We start from the raw sequence: 20,493 nt of genomic DNA on the forward strand, positions 1-20,493 counted from the left end.
AATAACACCACTAATAAATATCAGCTGCTATAATTTTCTCTTTCAATTGATTCACATCTCCAGACATCTGCAAAGCTGCCAGTTCTGGCCCTCTAGACCCAGCGAGGAAGCCACTAAGGCTACTGTCCCTTCAGGAGACACAGACACGTGGATGGCATCATGCTGCAGGAGACTTTCAGAGCTCAGTCTATTGAGAAAATGCTGAATGTTGCAAGGCTGTATCTTTTTTCCTCCTGAACCTGTTTCATATGAATCAATCCTAGGATCACCAGTCTGTCCCCACAGTCATCCTGCCATCTGCTAGGCTTAGTAGCCGTTGCCGGAACACTTAGAATCGTTCCCTAAGAGGTCTAGAATGTTGTCACAACAGATGTTTAACCATCAGATTTCACACATGTTGCCTGGGGTAAGTCTTCCATATGAGGACAATGCTGGAGATCATGTGGGATATAAGAATCTTTGAAAGTGTCCACAGCAAACGAAGTTATTATATTTTGGCTCTGTCTTTTAGGTGAATTCTAAACAAATATAGTCCTCATTTATCCCTATATCCATTAGCAACTGCTCTGATCTAATTGAAGTTTGCATTTGAAGGAAAAAAATAATTGACAAAATGTTTGTCCTTTTGAAGAGTGTGAAAGATGAGGTTTCTCTTTAGAAATCTTTTCTGCCCAGGGCTGTGTAGCTACATTGCAGTATTCCATTCCATAGAGCCTCTGGGGAATTATATGTGTGATACAATGGCCTTCTTATCCCAGGTGAATTGGGCAAAGGCTTCCCCAAATAACTTATTTTTCATTCACTTGAAACACATAAAGTTTCAGTTAAAGGATATGCATACAGAGAATTTGACATTTCCAAGTTTTGTGGCTTCTGTATGTTGGCATCTCTAACCACCATCAATCCCCTTTCCAGAAATTCCACTCATCCCAGCAGCCTTAACAGGCTGAGGCCACAAGGGAGGGAAAAAGCTAGGGAGTATGAATGTGGGCCATGAGGGGGCCTTTGCAAAGCTTCTCTTTAAGATCCATAATTTAAATGGATACCTTTTGTCCATTCAGGCACAGACGGGGATAACAGAAGATCATGACATTAATGACGCAGAAAAGCCATTTCTGAATTGCGAGGGCTCTAGTCTCAGGATGGCCTCCTAACACAGCAGCACTCCCAAGAAAGAAGTGCCTACTACTTTTCAAACCCTTCAACTTTCTCTCTTCGGCAATTTTCATGTTTTCTCCTTCAAGAGCATTATGAGCATACACCTCCCAAATGGCAGTACCAAAACCTAGTCAGCTACGGAAGACTTGGCCATTGGTAAGAAGATATATTTCCCCTTCAAGAACCTAGACTGTTCCTCCATGGATATGCCCTGTCAAAAATATACAATTCTAATATTCTCCACTTCTTTAAGAGAGTATTATGCTGTACTGACCAAAAGGAGAATCCAGATCATCCCATGATTAATCTTTTCAATGCTCTGGAAAGGCAAACAGGTGACAGGCACAAGGGGAAAGTGCTTCCATGAACACATTTTTTACTGGAACTTGTCCTATTGCAAAGCTCTTCTGCCAGATTCCATTAGGAAATTGCAAGCAGATTCATATATCCAAGTGCTCCTCTCTCTCCTACTCATAAATATATAGACATCATATGGCAGGGAGGGGGGAAGAAGCTGATTCTCTCATGGCATACCCTTGCACAGCAGACGTGTAGGCAAATGCAAATACCGAACATAGTAGTTCATGCATATGTGCACATGAATATATATCATGCTATTACTACTCATCAATGAGATTCCAAGTAGCTACCAGAGGGGAGAGAAAAGTCACAATCAATATAGCTGTACTTCAGAATGTCAATTAAAGACAGTGATAAGAAGATAGGCAGGCTGCCCCCAGCAATACAGAAACAACAGGAACACCTAAGGATTGATTAGGGGCTGGGCCAAATTCCAGGCCTGAACTCATCACAAATTATGCTACGAGCTCATGGGGGAAGGTTCCAATTGGCATTTTTGAGCCACACGTCCCATTCTTTTGATGCAGACATCAGGACTGTCTGGAAGATGATTGGAGAATAAAAAGCCCAAACAAGAAACGAATTCGGGAAGGGCTGTTTCCCATCCAAATGCTTTCAACTTTCCTGAGAATTCTCTCAGCTTCTTTAAAACAGGCCGATATTATTATTCCACTTTACCACTCTGGTTTTTACTGAAGGGCAAAGCCAGCGTGCAGAAAGATAGAGAACAGCAAATGAAAACGTCAGTGGGCAGGTAGGAAGGTTGTAGCATGGGTGCCTTCCATCTGGAATTGTGGATGAAAAAAAACTACTTTTAAAGGAATACCTTTTAAGATTTTTTCCATATTCTTCCAGGAACACTTAGGTCTTGTCCTTTTACAGACAAAGACCTACATTTAATTATAGGTATATTGTATGAAATAAAAATGTATAGAACTTCTAGACCCCAAAATATATAGCCGTGGTTCCAGTTTTCACTACCAGAAATAACTAGAGGAAATGAAAAGCAGGTGAGAGAAGGTTTCCCTGAGCAAGGCCAGGGCTTCATTTTAATTCAGCTCCATGTATGGCCTGCCATTGCCCCCCGGCCTCGCTGCTCGCACATTCAGAGGTCAAGCTGTTAAAATCAACCAAAATGCTCAAATTAATTTCTTTTAGACCCCAGCCCTATATTGCTTGCCAACAAGAGAACACTTCACTGACTTCTGGCAGAAGCAGCAGTAAATCTCTGCAGTAGGAAATACAGTTTCTTCTTAGATGACACAAAATGTTTGGGACATAAGCTTTAGGGATCTCAGAATTAAAGAGAACATAAAATTATATTTGGGTGGGTGATAGAAATCTAAAATTAGTTCCATATTTCTTCTATTGGTAAATTAAATCTTAATGGAGTATGGTATAATGTGGCCTGTCGATATTAGCAACTGTTTATATCATGTTAATATCTGATAATGTCCCTTGTGACTACTGCTTGGAGAAAAGGAAAAGTGAAGTGGATCTGAAGATATATTTTTTTCCCTTTTTATAAATAACCCTCATTTGCTTATTTTATGTTCTTTAAGCAGCCCTTTTAGTTCTTTGAAAATTTAGAATGGTCCAAGGATTAAAAAAGAAGTCATTATATATGCCAGAGATTAATGCCCACAGAGAAAATATAAGGGATAGCCAATTCATTGGACAGGATTCTATTTGAAGTGCCTGTTGTAGGACAGTCCTTTGCTTCATCTGCAGCCCTGCTCTGGGACTATCATTAATGGTGATTTCAGCAGAGAAAAAGGATCAGGAAATGGGTTTAAGCCCTGGTTCTGTGACTTATTGGTCGCTCACCTTTGACAAGTCACTTAACCTCTATAGAACTTAATTTCCCTATCTGTAAAATGAGGGATTGAACTAGATGATTTCCAAGGTCATTTTCTGCTATAAAATTTTATGACTCTAGGTCTCTGGCCCTCTTGGAAAAAGCATATATGGGCTGTGCTTATATGAATTTAGTACACTTCACACTCTAATGAGCTAAAAAGACTTTAAAGTAACAAAGGATTATAACTAACAATAAAAGGATAACCATGATGCTCATGAATGAATTTGCTCAAAATTCATCTCCATGTAAGAAACATTAGCACAATATTGGTTTATAGCTATAGTAAACTTTAGAACTCAGGCCCTAGCAAAAGAAGTCCCCACAAAGAAAGATCAGAACCTTACCTTTAGTTCTTAAACTCACTTCCTCCAGTGATCTCACAAAGTGAATGTCCCAAGAATGTCAACTCTCCCTTACTAAGCCTCTAATCCAACCAGGAGAAGCAATAACTTCTCACACGGATGTGCAAAGCTCATGGATGGATAGAAATGAGTCCCTATTAAAGGAATGAGTTCTTACATCGGCTAGTCAATTATACCTTCAAGGCCAAGATGCTCTTCTTTTGTAGCTGGAGTCAGAGATAAAGAGCTTCAGTCCACAAATCTGATACCTCCCTAGTACCAGAACTAACCCAGAACTCCATTTCCTGTTGAGCCATCCTTTCTGCTCATCTGATTCTTTGACTATAGTGACTCAAGTGAACCTTTATTGCCTGCGTTCATTCTGATTCACACGAGGAACTTCTAAATGTTGTAAACAGCACAGATATAGATATGTACACTGCACTCACAGGGGTGTGGGTGTACATAGCTGTGCTCAAACACGTGCATGCTCCCTTTACAAGGATTGATGTCAAAAAGAAAAACAAGCTCTTTGAGCAACCTCAAAAGCTAAACTGAGTCTTAAAATTTTAGATACCAAATTTACCTTCTAGTCCAACAATTTTGTTAAACTCTCATGTTTTGCACTGTTAATGATGGCATGCTTGTGTGGCATTTGCATTCATAAATGCAAATGTATTTACATGGCATTATATCCAGATGTTTAAAAAATTGTTTGGTTAACCACTTTGTTTTAGGCTAGTGAGTCGCTCTCATTTTTAAATAGCTGCTCCTTCTAATGTGAAATATAGTCAAACTTTTTTAAAACTGAAATTTTCTTCTGGACTTAATAAAGAGACTAACATTGACTAGCACAAAATTTCAAATGGATCTACTAGTTTTGTAATAAATTAGCTCTGGCTGATATGGAGACGGCGGTGAGTTGAATTCTGTCCCCCTCCCCTCCATTCAAATGTTGGAGTCCTAACTGCCAGGACCTCAGAAACATGACCTTATTTGGAAATAGGAGCATTGCAGGTGTAATTACTTAAGATGAGGCCATACTGGAGCAGAGTGGGCCCCTCATCCAATGTGACTGGTGTTCTTCTAAAAAGAGGAAATTTGGAGACAGAGACACATAGGGAGAACGCCATGTGGAGGTGAAGATAAAGAACACAGCGGTGCTTCTACAAGCCAAGGAATGCCAAAGACCACCAGCAAACCACCAAGAAGCTCGGGGAGACGCACAGAATGAATACTTTCTCACAGACCTCAGAAGGAACCAATGCTGCTGATGCCTGGATCTCAGACTTCCAGCCTCCAGAACTGCCAGGGAATACATTTCTGTTGTTTAAGCCATTCAGTTTGTGGTACTTTTTTATGGCAGCCCCCATGAAACTAATACAATAACTAAATTTGGAAACTTTCTGTTCTAAGCTATTTTTTTTTTATTATTATCAAGAACAAGTGCCTCTAACAATTTGTATAAGTCTGATTTGTTCATCCTACCAACTACAAACACGCACACACATGACCACGTCCAAACACAGAGATAAATATCTGGACTCAGCCTCATTGAGCGTGGTTGCTGGGAATGCCCTGGAGAGCATGCTGTAATAGTGGGCGTCAACAGGGATGGTGTTTTCTTACTCTCAGTCTTGAATTAGTAAAAGACGAAGGAAAAAAAAGCACATTTGCGTATTCGCTGGTGTAGGCCCAGTCATGATTCTTTTAAAGACGCTGCCAATAGATTTTAGTCATTCCCTGGCCAAGGTTTCTCTTCAACCGCAAACACTACATAGTTGCTGAATGAGTCACCACCTTGAGTCATCTAATTCCTTGACCAGTACATGCCTGCTGCTGACGGCACACAGTGTCTTTGGTTGTGTATTTTGTTTTGCTCCATTCTCTGGGTCTTCTTTCATACTTTCTCAAGGGCAGGGTTAAAGATTCGCTATGAATCCTTAGAGGATGAATCTCACTTACTCAGTGGCATGTGCACTGGCTGGTCATCAAGAACCAAGGCAATAAGTTTTATTAAGCTTTCTCATACCTGGATCTCAGCCTTATGTGGCCTTATTACTGAAAAAAAAGGCAGTAAATGTAAGCTGAAAACATTTTTCCCCCCTTCAAACTGTAAACCTTTGCTCAAAAATTCAGGGGAAAACAAAAGGAAAGAATGATATTCCCAGGAAGGATGACAGTGGAGCACAGCCCACTAAAACAAATAAACCTCAGAGCTTATTTTTGCATGATTTTTAAAAAGTATGGCTTAAAGATATTTTCTTTATCAACATAACCACAAGATTCTTTGTTCTTTAATGGGGAAATATTTTATTCTTCAAGGTTGGTAGACTGAAGCATTTTGAATATTTGTAACTTTCTTTGTAATTTATAACACTTACCTAATTTTTATTTTTCCATGAGTAGGTACTTACATTATGGAAATAGAAATTAGAAAAATGGAAAAAATTCTTTTAATTCATTTCAACTATGCTGGCCTAGCTCCTAACTTTACCAAATACAGGGAAGAGAAAGATACATCTTAAGTTTCTACCTTAAATGGAAAGGCTTCCATAAGCTGAAGAATGACTGTTCAAAGGTATTATTCATAACATATATTTGCATGGCAATACACAATTCTCACAAAACTCAATTCATCCTAAAAACAACCCCGAGAACCATATTGAGGAAACTGAAGTCCTCAGGTTATATGGAAGGTGGTGGGGCCAAGGACTCTTGGCTCAGTGCTCTTTGTTCTCCATCCTGCTAAGGCAACTTGCCCTGGACAGAAGGCACAGCCGTCTTCCCTGGAGAATACTATAGTTAACTCTCCATCAGACTCCTCTCTGTCTAAGGACAGCAAAGCAAGCCACAAAACTTCTCTGTGCTTCCGTTTACTCATCTGCAAAATCAGAATAATGTCACCAACCCTGAAAAGATAAGGTGAGAGTAAAATTAAACAAGGCCAGTGAAAGAAAGTTAATAAACCATAAAGTGTTGCACACATTTTATACAAATCCCTTCTTAGAAGCTATGTCACAATAGAACCACAAATAGTCAAAGCAATCTCAAGAAAGAAAAACAAAGTGAGAGGCATCACACTTCCTGATTTCAAATTATGTTAAAAAGCTATAGTAATCAAAACAGTATCGACACATAGACCAGTGGAATGGAAGCCTACCATATATAGTGAGGACAATTTTCAACAAGGCCACCAAAAGGCTGCAATGGGGAAATGTTGGTCTTTTCATAAATGGTGCTGGGAAAACTGGATCTTCACATGCCAAAGAATGCAATTAGATCCTTATCTTACACCGTATACAAAAAAAATCAACTCAAAATTAAGGACCTAAACATAAGACCTGATACCATAAAACTCCTAGAAGAAAGTGTAGGAGGAAAGCTCCTTGACATTGGCCTTGGCAATGAGTTTTGGATATCATAACAAAAGCTCAGGCAACAAAAGCAACAATGAACAAGTGAGACTACATCAGACTAAAAAGCTTCTACACAGTGAACAATTGGCAAAATGAAAAGACAGCCTACAGATTTAGGAGAAAATATTTGCCAACCACACATCTGATAAGGCATCAATAAGTAAAATACATAGGGAACTCACATGACTCAATAGCAAAAAAACAAATAACCCAATTTAAAAATGGGCAAAGGAGCTGAATAGATATTTTCCAAAGAAGACATACAAATGGCCAAGAGATTTATGAAAAGGTGCTCAACATCATTAATCAGCAGGGAAAAGGAAATCAAAGCCACAATGAGAAATTACCTCACACCTGATAGGATGGCTGTTATCAAAAACACAAGACATAACGAGTGTTGGTGAAGATGTGAAGAAAAGGGAACGTTTTCATGCAATTTGGTACAACCATTATGAAAAATAGAACTACCACACAACCCAGCTTTTCTGGATATATACCCAAAGAAAGTGAAACCAACACCTCACAGGAATATCTGCAAGCCCATGTTCATTGCATCACTATTCACAATAGCCTAGATATAGAATCCACCTAAGTGTCCATCAACAGAATGAATGGGTAAAGAAGAAATTGTGAGAGAGAGAGAGAGATATTATACATATACATAAGCTATATATATATATGCCTCTCTCTCTACATATATATACCTCTCTATATACATATATATTCATATATGTATGTGAAAGCGAGAGAGAGAGAAAGCGAGATGTATGTATAGGTATAAGTGGAACTTATACATATATATAACACAATCTCTAATTTATCCATTCACATATATATTCATATATATATATGTAGGGACTCTCTCTATATATAAATATATATATTTCCTTTAATAGGGACTCTCTCTATATATGGACTCTATATATATGAAATATATATGAAATATATACACATATATATACAAATATATACATATACAAATATATAATATATACAAGTATATATATATAGAGAGAGAGAGAGAAAGAGAGAGTTCCTATTAAAGCAATGAGCTCTTAAATCAGCTGGTTGTGTGTATACATATATATATATATATATGTTGTATATATGTGTGTGTGCGTGTGTGTGTGTGTATATATATATAGAGAGAGAGAGAGAGAGAAAGAGAGAGGGAGAGAGAATGGAATATTATTCAGCCCTAACATGTAGGATATCCTACCATTTGTGACAACATGGATGAACCTGGAGGACATTATGCTAAGTGAAGTAAGCCAGACACACACAAAAAATACTACATGATCTTACTTACATGTGGAATCTAAAAAAAAGTGAAATACATACAAACAGAGTGAATACAGGTCACTGGGTGCATAGAGGGGTGAAGGAGGAATTGGGGAAATGTGGACCAAAATGTAGGCCAAAGAGTGCAAAGTTGTCATTTTGTAGGATGAATAAGTCTAGAGATCTAATATACAGCATGAGAACTATAATTAGTAATATTGCATTGAATATGAAAAATTTGCTAAAAGTTTAGATTTTAAATGCTCTCACCATTAAAAAGGTACCAATGTCAGGTGAGAGATATGTAAATTAACTTGACCATAGATATGATTTTACTATGTATATGTATATCAAAATATCATGTTATACTCCTTAAATGTATACAACGTAAAAGAAGCTCTATTACAGAATGAAGAAAGGCACTCATTTGGTATTTGACCTTAGGCAAATTTCTTAATATTTCCAAGGCTTCGTTTCCTTATCAGTAAAATGAGGATAATACTAGAACCTTGCCAATAAGACTATTATTGAAGAGTAAGGGAGATAATCCATGCTGAGCACTTAGCACTGATTAGTGGATGGACATCGCAAGTCCTCAGTAAATCTTGGTTATCGTTAGGAAAGCCATCCATGCTTGATCCCAGCCCTTTACCAGCTCAGACAAGTAGAAGCAGATGAACGAAGCCCAGAGGGACTCCACATTGCAATCCTATCTGTCCAGGCTCTTTGCCCCAGTGGCAGTTTCAACACTATACTCTCAAAAAACATTTTTTGAAAAGTTCCATTTATACCTTGTTTTGCAAAGTTAACATCCCAGGTCAACAGCAAACATTCAGCCACTGAACATGGGTCACTGTCCGTTTAGCTCTACTGCACTGGATTGCAGGGCTTGGTTGGAAAATATTTACACCCAACCCCACACCAATATCCAAGGAACAAAACTGACCTACTCTGCACCTCCGTATTCCTCCTAAAGGAGGAACAGCGTGACAATACTACTTCAAAAGATATTTGGCAGTTAAAGAACCAAGTTTTATGAACATACGCAAGATTAAATCATCTTATGTACTAACTAGGAAAAGCCAACTCAAGTTGTCAGCGAATAAAGGAATGTAAAAACCAGCAAAATACCTGACATATCATTGGCACTTAAGACAAGCTGGGATGAAAGAGAAAAGTAATATGGAGTATTTCTGATTCTTTGAAGAACGTTTTAACAGGAAAAGGAGAATAAACACCAGCACAAACTAATCTTAAAATCTCACCAGTCTCTGGCTATGTACACTACCTCTTAATTTAATCAGGTAACTACATTTTTCTGTAACTTAGATCATCTGAATATACATCTTTACATATTGCCAGAGGGTCAGATGAATTACACAAAGCTACACACACATGAATGGAAACTGTTTACCTGTCTTCAGGTATGGTTTCAGCATCCGGGCCAGTTCCTCAGGATTGCTTTCAGATAATGTTAAAACCCTGAGAAGCCTCAGTGACTTTTAGAGAGGAGAGAAATGTCAGCTTGGAATGGTAACCACAGATGGATGCATCCTGAAATGCTGGCGTTCTCTTGTTTCTTACCGTTCCAGAAGTGAATCTGTTAATCTTTCTCAAACATTTTATTTTCCCTAATTCTTTCCTCTGGGAGGTCCTAAAGGATCTATTATTCAGATCCTGGACTTCTTACCCTCTCTGCCTTGTTTTTTCAGAACTTAAAAATTTGAGCATGTGACTTGCTGTTGAATGGGGACCCGATTCATTCAATGAACTTTCATTAAGTGCCTGCTACTTCAAAGGCATCATACAGGGCAGTGTGGTGGATACTGTAAACCCCATTCATCTGCAAACAATATTGAGGACCAACTGTATATCCACCACTAAAGAGGTAAATTTGAATAGAGCCCAACCTTGTGCTCCGATTTATAGACGAGTGAGGGAGGTAGGCTTTACTTGTGTTGTACGAATTACAACGCAACGTGATTAAGTGCAGAACAACAGACTTGTGAGGTTCCCCCCTTTGCTGACCCCTCCCACTGAAATGTGAGAACAGATGTGGTGGCAATGCCAGAGCACCCCAGAGAAACCGGTCACAGGCCTCCAGCAGCAGTCCGTCATCACTCAGCCGCGATGGAAATACAAACCAAGCACTATAGCCCCTCATCCTCCCACACTCCCACAGGGCTCTTTGGGGTGTTTTTCTTTCTTTCTTATAAAAACTATAGAATTTTCATTTGTCTCTGGGAAGGATCTCTGGGTCCCCTCGTTCTTCCCCTCATTCTCTTTCTAGTCTCATTTTTCTTTCTTTTTTCTCATGTCTGTTGGTGTCTCTGGCGTCCTCCTCCTCCACTGTTCTGACGCCATCCTCTTATCATGTTACCCCCACCCCCAAATAACACCATGTAAATTGCCAAGTCCTGACTACACAAAAGTATTTCTTCTGCAGTGTGGGTAAGTCTTCTGTATATTATAACATTTAAAAGGTTTGACACTACAATATTTACTTTTAACATTTTTAATTGAAAGCAAAAATCTACAGATAAAATCCATCTTCTATTAAGACTATTAAATAATGGTCTTTAAAAAAAAACCCAGAAAGAATTTTTCCTTCATGAATCTGATCCAAATGAAAGCCCTGGAGAAAAGAAAATTGTCTAATTGTGAGCACTTCCTCCCTGTCTCAGGATGTGTACATTTCTGGAAAAATCGAGAAATGGAGAGTTATGTATGAGATGAGCTAAATCAAGGGCGGGCATCCTTTTTTGTGGCATCTCCCTTGGATGCTGTGGCTTTGGGGTGCTTTGTCTCTCACTGGGTGAGACAAGAATGCCATTGTTGTTGCTTTCACCACAGTTCTGGGAATGAAGAAGAGCAATGTTCTTTATTTTTACATCTCAGTATAATCTCTTTATTGAAGGCCTACATTTCAGAAGGTCTCAATTTGAAATGTGGATCTTGGAAAACCATACCTAGTAATCAGGAAGAAACCCACAAGGTATATAGGAGATGGAGCCACGCTCCCAGCTGTACTGCTGTGTGGATGCTCTGACCTGGGACATGAGGCCCGGGGGCTGGGGGTCCAATGCCATGGCTCCAGTGCTGGGAGGTAAGAGCAGAGGCTCTGGAATGTGACTGACTGCAGGTCAACCTTGGCTCGTCACTTTCTGATGTGACTTTGAGATACCTCTTTAACTTCTCTCTGCCTCAGTTTCCTCCCTGTGAAACAGGGGAGATAATAGAGCCTGCCTCATGGCATCCTCATGAGAGGTGAATGCATTCATATTTATAGAGTTCTTAGAGCTGTGTTCGCATGTGGTAAGCACTTGTGTACACATTATTATGATTCCCAAGACTCCAGGGGAAATCCAGTTAATGGCAGAATGGTCTTCTTTGTTCTGGACACAAACCGTGAATTCCTGACATTTAATACACTTAAATCTCAAGTCACATAATTCCAGATCCTGAAGACAGGTTTTTAAAAAGACGCCATTCCATCATAATACTGTAACCAACAAGCAAAACAGAGGTAACAACGCAATATATAGGATGCCGTGGAGCCATTTCAAGGCAAGAACAGTAACCGACGAACAGTATTAGGGTTGTGACATTGCCCTTGTGAGACATGCCTTTCAGGATTTTGGTGTGTTTGTGCTTCAGAAAATGGCACCTTTGAGACAAACAGACTTTTTCCTCAGATTCCCGGGTTCAGAGAAACCCACAGTTCACCAAGGCAGTTTGCTCAACTCTAATTAGGAATCTGATTGCTGGTTGGCCTTGCACAAAGGACTTTTAATTAGGGCTGAGAACGCTTAGAAAAATCCACTTGGCAAGTCGACTCCCTCCCTCTATCTCTTTTTTAACATCTTGCCAAGATCATAAGGAAAGGGAGAGCTTAATTACAGTTGGTGTATATATCTTTAAGAAAAAAAATACATTAAGTGCTTTAAAATAGGCTCTCTTGGCTCTGTGATCACAAGGATTTTACTCACTTCTTATCCCTGATTGGTCTCATTCTCAGTTACAGATGAATCAGACACATTTTGAGCAGCTTTAAGATTTGCTTTTCATCCGAAGCCAAGTAGGCAAATGGCAGTGAATTCACAAGCTTTTCCAAATGATCTCATAGGTTCCTCTGGCTCCACTTTGGGGGCCGTTTGCACTCTGCAAGGCTGTTATCTTAAACACTCCCTGCCTGTTTGTGTCCAAGGAGAGGCCACGGTGTAGGACAAGGCAAGGCACTTCACTTTTTAAAAGGCAAGTTTGAGCCTCTTTTTTTTTTTTTTTTTTTTGAGATGTAGTCTCGCTCTGCTGCCCAGGCTGGAGTGCAGTGGCACGATCTCAGCTCACTGCAACCTCTGCCTCCCGAGTTCAAGCAATTCTCTGCTTCAGCCTCCCAAGTAGCTGGGATTGCAGGTGCCCACCACTACACCCAGCTAATTTTTTTGTATTTTCAGTAGAGATGGGGTTTCACCATTTTGGCCAGGCTGGTCTTGAACTCCTGACCTTGTGATCCACCCGCCTAGACCTCCCAAAGTGCTAGGATTACAGGCATGAGCCACTGCGCCGGCCAAGTTTGAGCCTCTTAACATGTGCATATGGCAGCTGTGAATCAAAAAAGAAGAATAAAAAGAGCACATGAAAAACCTTGAGCCAGAAAGGTGAGCCTGGAGGAGGTGGGGGTGGAAATACAGCCTTAGAGATGGACGCCGTCCTTAAATCCTTCACGAGAGCATCGTCATCTCTCAATGCCTTGTCCACCCTCTCGTTAAGTCTCCCAGCCTGAAAACAGGTGACCCACGCTCCCTTTCAATCCATTTAAACCTGGCCCCAGCAGCCAGTGGCTTTTTAATTATTTATATGAAATATCTGATACTACATGAAGCAGCTAAACCCAGTATAATGTATGCTCAGGACGACTCTGTGAAGCTCAAAACAGCCACTCGGATACACAAGATTTTTCCGACTGAAGTTTGCTTTTTACCATTCCTTTCGTCTCTGCCTTTTTTCATGTCTTTGTGCCTTGGTGCTAAGGATCCCTTTCATCTCATCTAGGAACCTGAAGCTCTGCTATTGAATTACATTTCTTCACTTACTATTTATGTTTGATGCAAAAATAAGAAAGCGGGTAGGACCAGAAGATGCTGTCACTTACTTCAGAAAGGGATATGTCGATCATTCTTGAGCTTCATCCAGCTCTTTCACACTTTCTAAATGTGATGCTTCTGTGCACTCTTGAGTTTGGCTTTGTGGGATTATCTTAAAATTCAGGCACACCCTCCCAGTTGAGCTTGAGACGCTTGTGGTCAATAGGAATTTTAGTCTTCTGCCTTTTGACTGACTACTGGGTGAGGGGTGGGGGAGGCAGGCTGCTTTGAAATGTTCCCCACCACCTGGGAATATCTGACAGCTGTAGAGCGCTTTCCTATGCAAACGTCTTTCTAAGGTCACTCTGACTCTGCAGTAGCAGCCACAAATACATTTAATTATCTTTATGGTGAATGTCATTGGACTAAAACCCCTTAATATCAAAGAAAATATTGGAAAGAGAACAGCTTTTTAATTCAAGCCAGGTGAATTTCCAAGATATTTGGCTGATTTATTACACCATATGTATGTCTCTCCTTCACATTGTTTTTACCCTGTCGTAAGAGAGACTAGACATTTGTTTGTCATTGTTAGGTTCTTATGCTATTAAAAATAATCGGGTTTATTAGTTACCTTCTTTCCCAACTGCCAAGAACGCTCTCCAGAATTTAATGTTAGCTCTTCTGATGAGCTGGAGAAGGAAATATCATTATCCTTGTTTTACAGATGGAGAAATCTGAAGGCCCCGGAGACTGTTTTGCCTAAAGGTGAAAGTGTTGTTTTAATCCTAGACTTTTATTTTTATCTCTTCAATTTTCTTCCTGAGGGTAGTAATGAGCTTGGAGGATTCATAAGGACTAAACCTTGTCTGAAGACTTGTTTATAAAATTATTTCAATAAAATCTACAATCAGATTGGCTGGGGCAGGTCTTCAAACCGAGTGGCTTCCCTAATGAGCACACTCATCAGGGTGGCAAAAATCTCGTTACCAGCCAGCTTCTCCCACACTCTGTCAAGGCAGAGGATGGGGGCTGGTGGAAATTTATTAGTAATAAAGACCAAAGCCCTAGGAGCTTTTATACTTGAAGAAAGGAGGTTTCTTTTTCATTTGCTTAATTATTTAAAAAGTTAGGCTGGAAAATGTTTGGGGAGCAGCTAATAATGTGACTTCAGAGAGGGATGGCTTGGGCATATCCTACTCATTAGCTCCAGAGGCCACTTAAAGTTGGACTTTCTTCAATTTAGTTGCTGTCTCCTCATTTCCCTTCCTTTCGGTTGCGCTATTTTTCCCTCTGACTCCTCCCTGCCTCCCCAACTCAACTCACACACTTATTTACAGGAAAGACTGAATTTTCAAATCAAAAGGAATCTAGAAGGAGAATTTTGATGCTTCAGAGCCCAGGGCTTTTATATACTCATGTACATCCTGGTACTATATGTAACGTAAATATGCTGGCAATTTATAACAGGTCAACAGCATTGAATACATAAGGCCAAAATGTGGCCCATTGTGTGACTATGTTGTTAGGAGGCTCCATCACTCAAAGGTGGGAAAGTGCATCTCAGTCCTAAAGATCCACCATTGCGTGCACAAACACACACACACACACACACACACACACACACACACACACACACACCACCCTCCCCATGTTGGCTTAGTTGTCCCCGTGTCTCTGCTGAAATGGGAAGAAGGCTGAGCACAGTGTGCTTCATCACTGACTTCCTTGTGTAATGGAAGCTCAGCAAGTCGGGACCGTTATATAGACTTTCTGCTTCCTACTTGAGAACTGCATTTGGCACAGATGGACAGTTGTAATTCATTTCCATTCTATTTTTGTTATTTTCAATAACATTTACTGTTTTCTGATAAAATTTCTGATTTGCAAATGATAAAGCAATATATGCTCATTGCCAAGAACAAAGGAAAACAGAAAACAAAAAGTATTGAGAAGAAAATGACATTATCCATAATTACCCCACTCAGAAAATAAATGTTAACATTTGGTTTAGACCCTTCCCATCATAAAAGACACCTTTTTCCATTTAGGATTAGTATGTATAGACAGTTCAGATCCTACTTTTCCATTTCACATTATTTCTTGAGCATTCTCCCATGTCATTAAGTCGTCTTTGAAAATATGATTTTTACCAATTACTTAAATTCCATTGTATGACATGATATGATTTATGTACCCATCTCTCTAATGTTGGATATTTAAGTTGTTCTACTTTGTAGAATTATCATAAATAATTCTGTAGTGCACATCTCTTTACAGCAATCTTTGCCCACAACTCTATTTTTGGAGGAATAGATTTTTCAAGTAGAATGAATGAATCAAAGCCTGCTAACATTGTGATAACTCTTAGTATCTGTTTTCAAAAAGCATTCTACCAATTTATATCCCGATAACTATATTTGACTATTTGACAGTATCCATCCCCTGAATCTTTTTTTTTTTTTTTTTTTTTTTTTTTTTTGAGACGGAGTCTCGCTCTGTCGCCCAGGCTGGAGTAGTGGCGCTGTGCGATCTCGGCTCACTGCAAGCTCCGCCTCCCGGGTTCATGCCATTCTCTTGCCTCAGCCTCCCGGTAGCTGGGACTACAGGCGCCCGCCACCACGCCCTGCTAATTTTTCGTATTTTTTTTTAGTAGAGATGGGGTTTCACCGTGTTAGCCAGGATGGTCTCCATCTCCTGACCTCGTGATCCGCCTGCCTCGGCCTCCCAAAGTGCTGGGATTACAGGCCTGAGCCACCGCACCCGGCCGCTCAAACTGAATCTTTATAGCACAGAAAATTTTTTTAACTCTTGCTAACTGGATATATATTTACATCAGTAAATGATATCTTACAGATGTTAATTTGTATGTCTTTGATAACTAGCTATTTTTAACAGTTTCACTGAGGTACAATTTACATACCATAAAAATCACCCAGCTTAAGTATACAACTCTAAGATTTTTAGGAAATTTATAGAGCTGTATAACCATCACTAATTTTAGAATGATTTGCAGAAATTCTCATTTTAGAAAGGTCCCTACTATCCCCCTCCGTCTCTACTCCAAATCCTGTCCCTGCGTAGCCACTGATCTGCTTTCTGACTCTGTAAGTTTGTCTTTTCTGGACATTTCATAGAAACGGAATAGGATGTAGTATTTTGTGTCTGGCTTTTTCACATAGCCTAATGTTTTTGAGGTTTACTCATGTTTTAGCATGTTGTAATAGCTTGTATCTATATTTAAGTCATTTTTTAGAGCTGAATAGTATTCTTTAGTATGGTTGTATTGCATTTTTATTTATTTTATTTTATTTTATTTTGAGATGGAGTTTCCCTCTTGTTGTCCAGGCTGGAGTGCAGTGACGTGATCTCTGCTCACTGCAACCTCCATCTCATGGGTTCAAGTGATTCTCCAGCCTCAGCCTCACAAGTAGTTGGGATTATAGGCATGTGCCACTACGCCCAGCTAATTTTTGTATTTTCAGTAGAGACGGGGTTTCACCATGTTGGTCAGGCTGATCTCGAACTCCTGACCTCAGGTGATCCCCCCACCTCAGCCTCCCAAAGTGCCAAGGTGGCTCACCCACAATGACTTACAGGGGTGAGTCATTGTGCCTGGGCTGCATTGCATTTTTATTATCTTATCAACAGGTGATGGACATTTGGATTGTTTCCAGCTTGGGTCCATTATTCATCCTTCTACTATGACTTCGTGTTTTCACATGTTTGCATTTCTCTTGGTAGATCCCAGGAGTGGAACTGCTGACTCATCTAGTTTTTAAAATGTCCGTCAACTAACTAGTGAATAGATAAACAAAATTTGTTAAATTTTAAATTTCACTTATTTTCTGGAATGGTTTCTATAACATATAAATCATACATTTTCTGAAATTTTGAAGAATCCTTTAGCAAGCCACCTGGACCCAGGAAGCTTTTGAAAGGAGATATTTTGATGATTTTATAATTTCCTTCTCAAGGTTATTGGTGTGTGGGGGTGTGTGTGTGTGTGTGTGTGTGTAAAACTTACTTTGTTTATATATTACTTAATCAACTTTAGCAATTTTCCCCAGAAAAACATCTATTTCATCAATATCTTCAAGTTATTAGCATAGAACATAATCTTATTCAATTTAAATATCCTCTGTAATATGCTCATATTCTTTTTCTCACTTCTAATATTGTTGGTTCATCTTTTCTCTTTTCCTGGATTCAACAGATAAAAAGCACTTCTATATTGTTAGCCTTACAAAAATTAAAAACACTTGGATTTATCAATTATACTTTATTTTCTGATTCATAAATTGCCATATTATCTTTCTTTTCCTTTTATTTCTGCTGGTTGGATTTTATTCTTCTATTTCTCATTTTTTAGCCATATGCTTTAGTCATATGTTTACTCTCGGGCTTAATAATGACAGCATGTGGCAGCCTCAACATACCTCTCTTGTACTGATCTAGGCAGTTTCTATGAGTGCTTATATATAACATTGTGATTTTTATTATTTTCTAAATAGCTTGTGATTACAGTTTTCACCTTCTTTTTAATGCAGTCTATATATATATATATATATATTAGTTTCCAAGTGGTTGAAGGGTGAGTTTTTAAAATTTTGTTTACTTTTGTAATTTTTGTCTAGTTTTGTTGCATTTTGGACAAAAGTTCTCTTTGTGGCCTTTATAGTATTTGTTTTGCTCTGGTTTTCAAATAATACATCAGAAAGGCATACTCTGTTGCTAGGGAACAAAATTCAATATTTGTCTATTAATCAACTTTGATAATTGTGGTGTATCAAACTTCGGTGTCTTTTTTTTCCTCTGTTAATTGTCAAAGTCTGGTGCTTACGTCTCTTATAACAATTGTTTTTCTGCTGAGTTCCCCTTTTATTCCTGTCAAATTTTTGTTTTTTATATTTAATATTGAGCTTTTATTGTGTGACTTTAATCATTATAATATCTTCATCCTGCATTGTACCTTCTATCAACATAAAATGCCCACAAATGGCTCTTTTATTCCAAGTGTTGCTTTATGATGAATTCTACTTTGTCTTATTATTACTGCCATTCTTCTTTCATTTTAATTTGCATTTGCTTGAAAAATAATTGGTTATCATGTTATTCTTTTAACTACTTAGAATTAACTCCAATATTTATTGGTGTTTTTCCTGATTTCAAAGTGAACTCATGTTCATTGCAGAAATCCTAGCAACTACAGAAAAGCACACACATACAAAATCATCCTTTACCCAATATGCAGACTTTTCTACTTTTTTCTCCCCTCTTCTTTTAAAATTTTCTTTGGTATGTTCAAAGCTGGAAGAGTCTCACACAGGGGTCTGCAGGCCACAGACCAATTAAACCAGAAACTGTATCATTCTACAGATCCTAGTGTAGAAGAACAAAGTTATCAGGAAACCAGCTCTTGTTTCTGTTTCATTTCTTGAAATCCAAAACAGCAAAACACATTCCTCCCTAGTCTCCTGTGGGAGCATACAAACAAAGCGATTAGATTTCTGGGGATTCAAAGCAAGAATGACTTAAAACTGCGGTGGTCCAGAGACCCCGAAGCCCAGGCCGGCTCCCTTGTGTCAGGAGTTTAGAGAATGTGAGTCTAGCGGCTGCCACTAAGAAACAAAACCCCAGCTTCAGCAAGGGCCTGGGGTGTGTGTCACTGTGGTGGGAGTCTGAGCGTGTGTGTGTGTGTATGTGTGGCTGGTGGTGGTGTGTGTGCATGCGGAGGGGTGAGCCAAGAGGTCATAGCAGTAGAGAGAGTTTGGCAGCAAGCCCAGAGGTCCCGTCGAGGGTAAGCAGATAGTCAACACACCTGAGTCCATTTCCTTTCAGACATCTCTGGAGGGCAGAGAAACCCGGGGTCTGAGAACTGCCCCAAGTCATGTTCTGGCTTAAAAAAGTAAGGCCCGGAGCTTGAGCAAAAATGTGTCCTATGTCAAAGAATCTGCAAATAGGCTCTCCTAGGAAAGGTGAAAAGGATTGACTGCCTTTAACATAAAAGAAGAAAAGACTAAGTGACTGCTTAATTACTACCATCAAATCCGTGAAGGTGTTCTTAAACAGAGTGCTCAATGGTTTTCCGCTTTCTCTGGAAGACAAAAAGGGTTAAATGTGATCACTTAAGATAATGGAAATGTCAAGGAGTTTCTTAACCCTCAGATTTACACAACATGAAATGTCCAGGCGCGGTGGCTTACGTCTGTAATCCCAGCACTTTGGGAGGCTGAGGTGGGAGGATTGCTTGAGCTCAGGAGTTCAAGACCAGCCGGGGCAACAGAGAGACCTCATCTCTACTAAAAGCCAAAAGTCAAAAAAATTAGCCCGGTGTGGTATTGTGCACCTACGGTCCCAGTTACTTGGAAGGCTGAGGCTTGAAGATCACTTGACCCCAGGAGATCAAGGCTGCAGTGAGCTGAGGTCACATCACTGCACTCCAGCCTGGCTGACAAAGCAAGACCTTGTCCAAAAAACAAAAACAAACAAACAAACAAAAAACCATGAAATGGTCTACAGGGAAAGACAATAGCATTGCCATTGCCATCCCCAGTGATCACTGAAGAGAGAGAGAAATAGCCATCCAGAACCAGAATGCAGGGTCTATAAACTCCTAGGAAACAGCACAGGCCTCTGGGTCAGGCAGATCTGGGCAGTAGCTCTGCACAATCTCAGAAAGATTACTTAACCTATTTACCCTTAGTTTCTTCATCTGTAAAATGGGCATAATATCACAGATATTTGTTGGATTAAAGCAAATGACATAGTAGGTGCTCAACAAATTTTACCTTCCTCCCCCTTTCAACTATCATTTGATAAATAGTTAATCTTGCACACTGACCACTAAAGAGGATACTAATTAAATGCCATTCACGAAAGATTTACTGAGCATCCACTTTATGTAAGGCACTAGTATGAACATTTGGCATTTCTTGGCTCCCCAGCATCCATTCACCCTTCTTTTGATAAGCCTCCAATTTGTGTAT

This window comes from Macaca mulatta, chromosome 4 (assembly GCF_049350105.2).
Source record: "Macaca mulatta isolate MMU2019108-1 chromosome 4, T2T-MMU8v2.0, whole genome shotgun sequence".
Lineage (NCBI taxonomy): Eukaryota > Metazoa > Chordata > Mammalia > Primates > Cercopithecidae > Macaca > Macaca mulatta.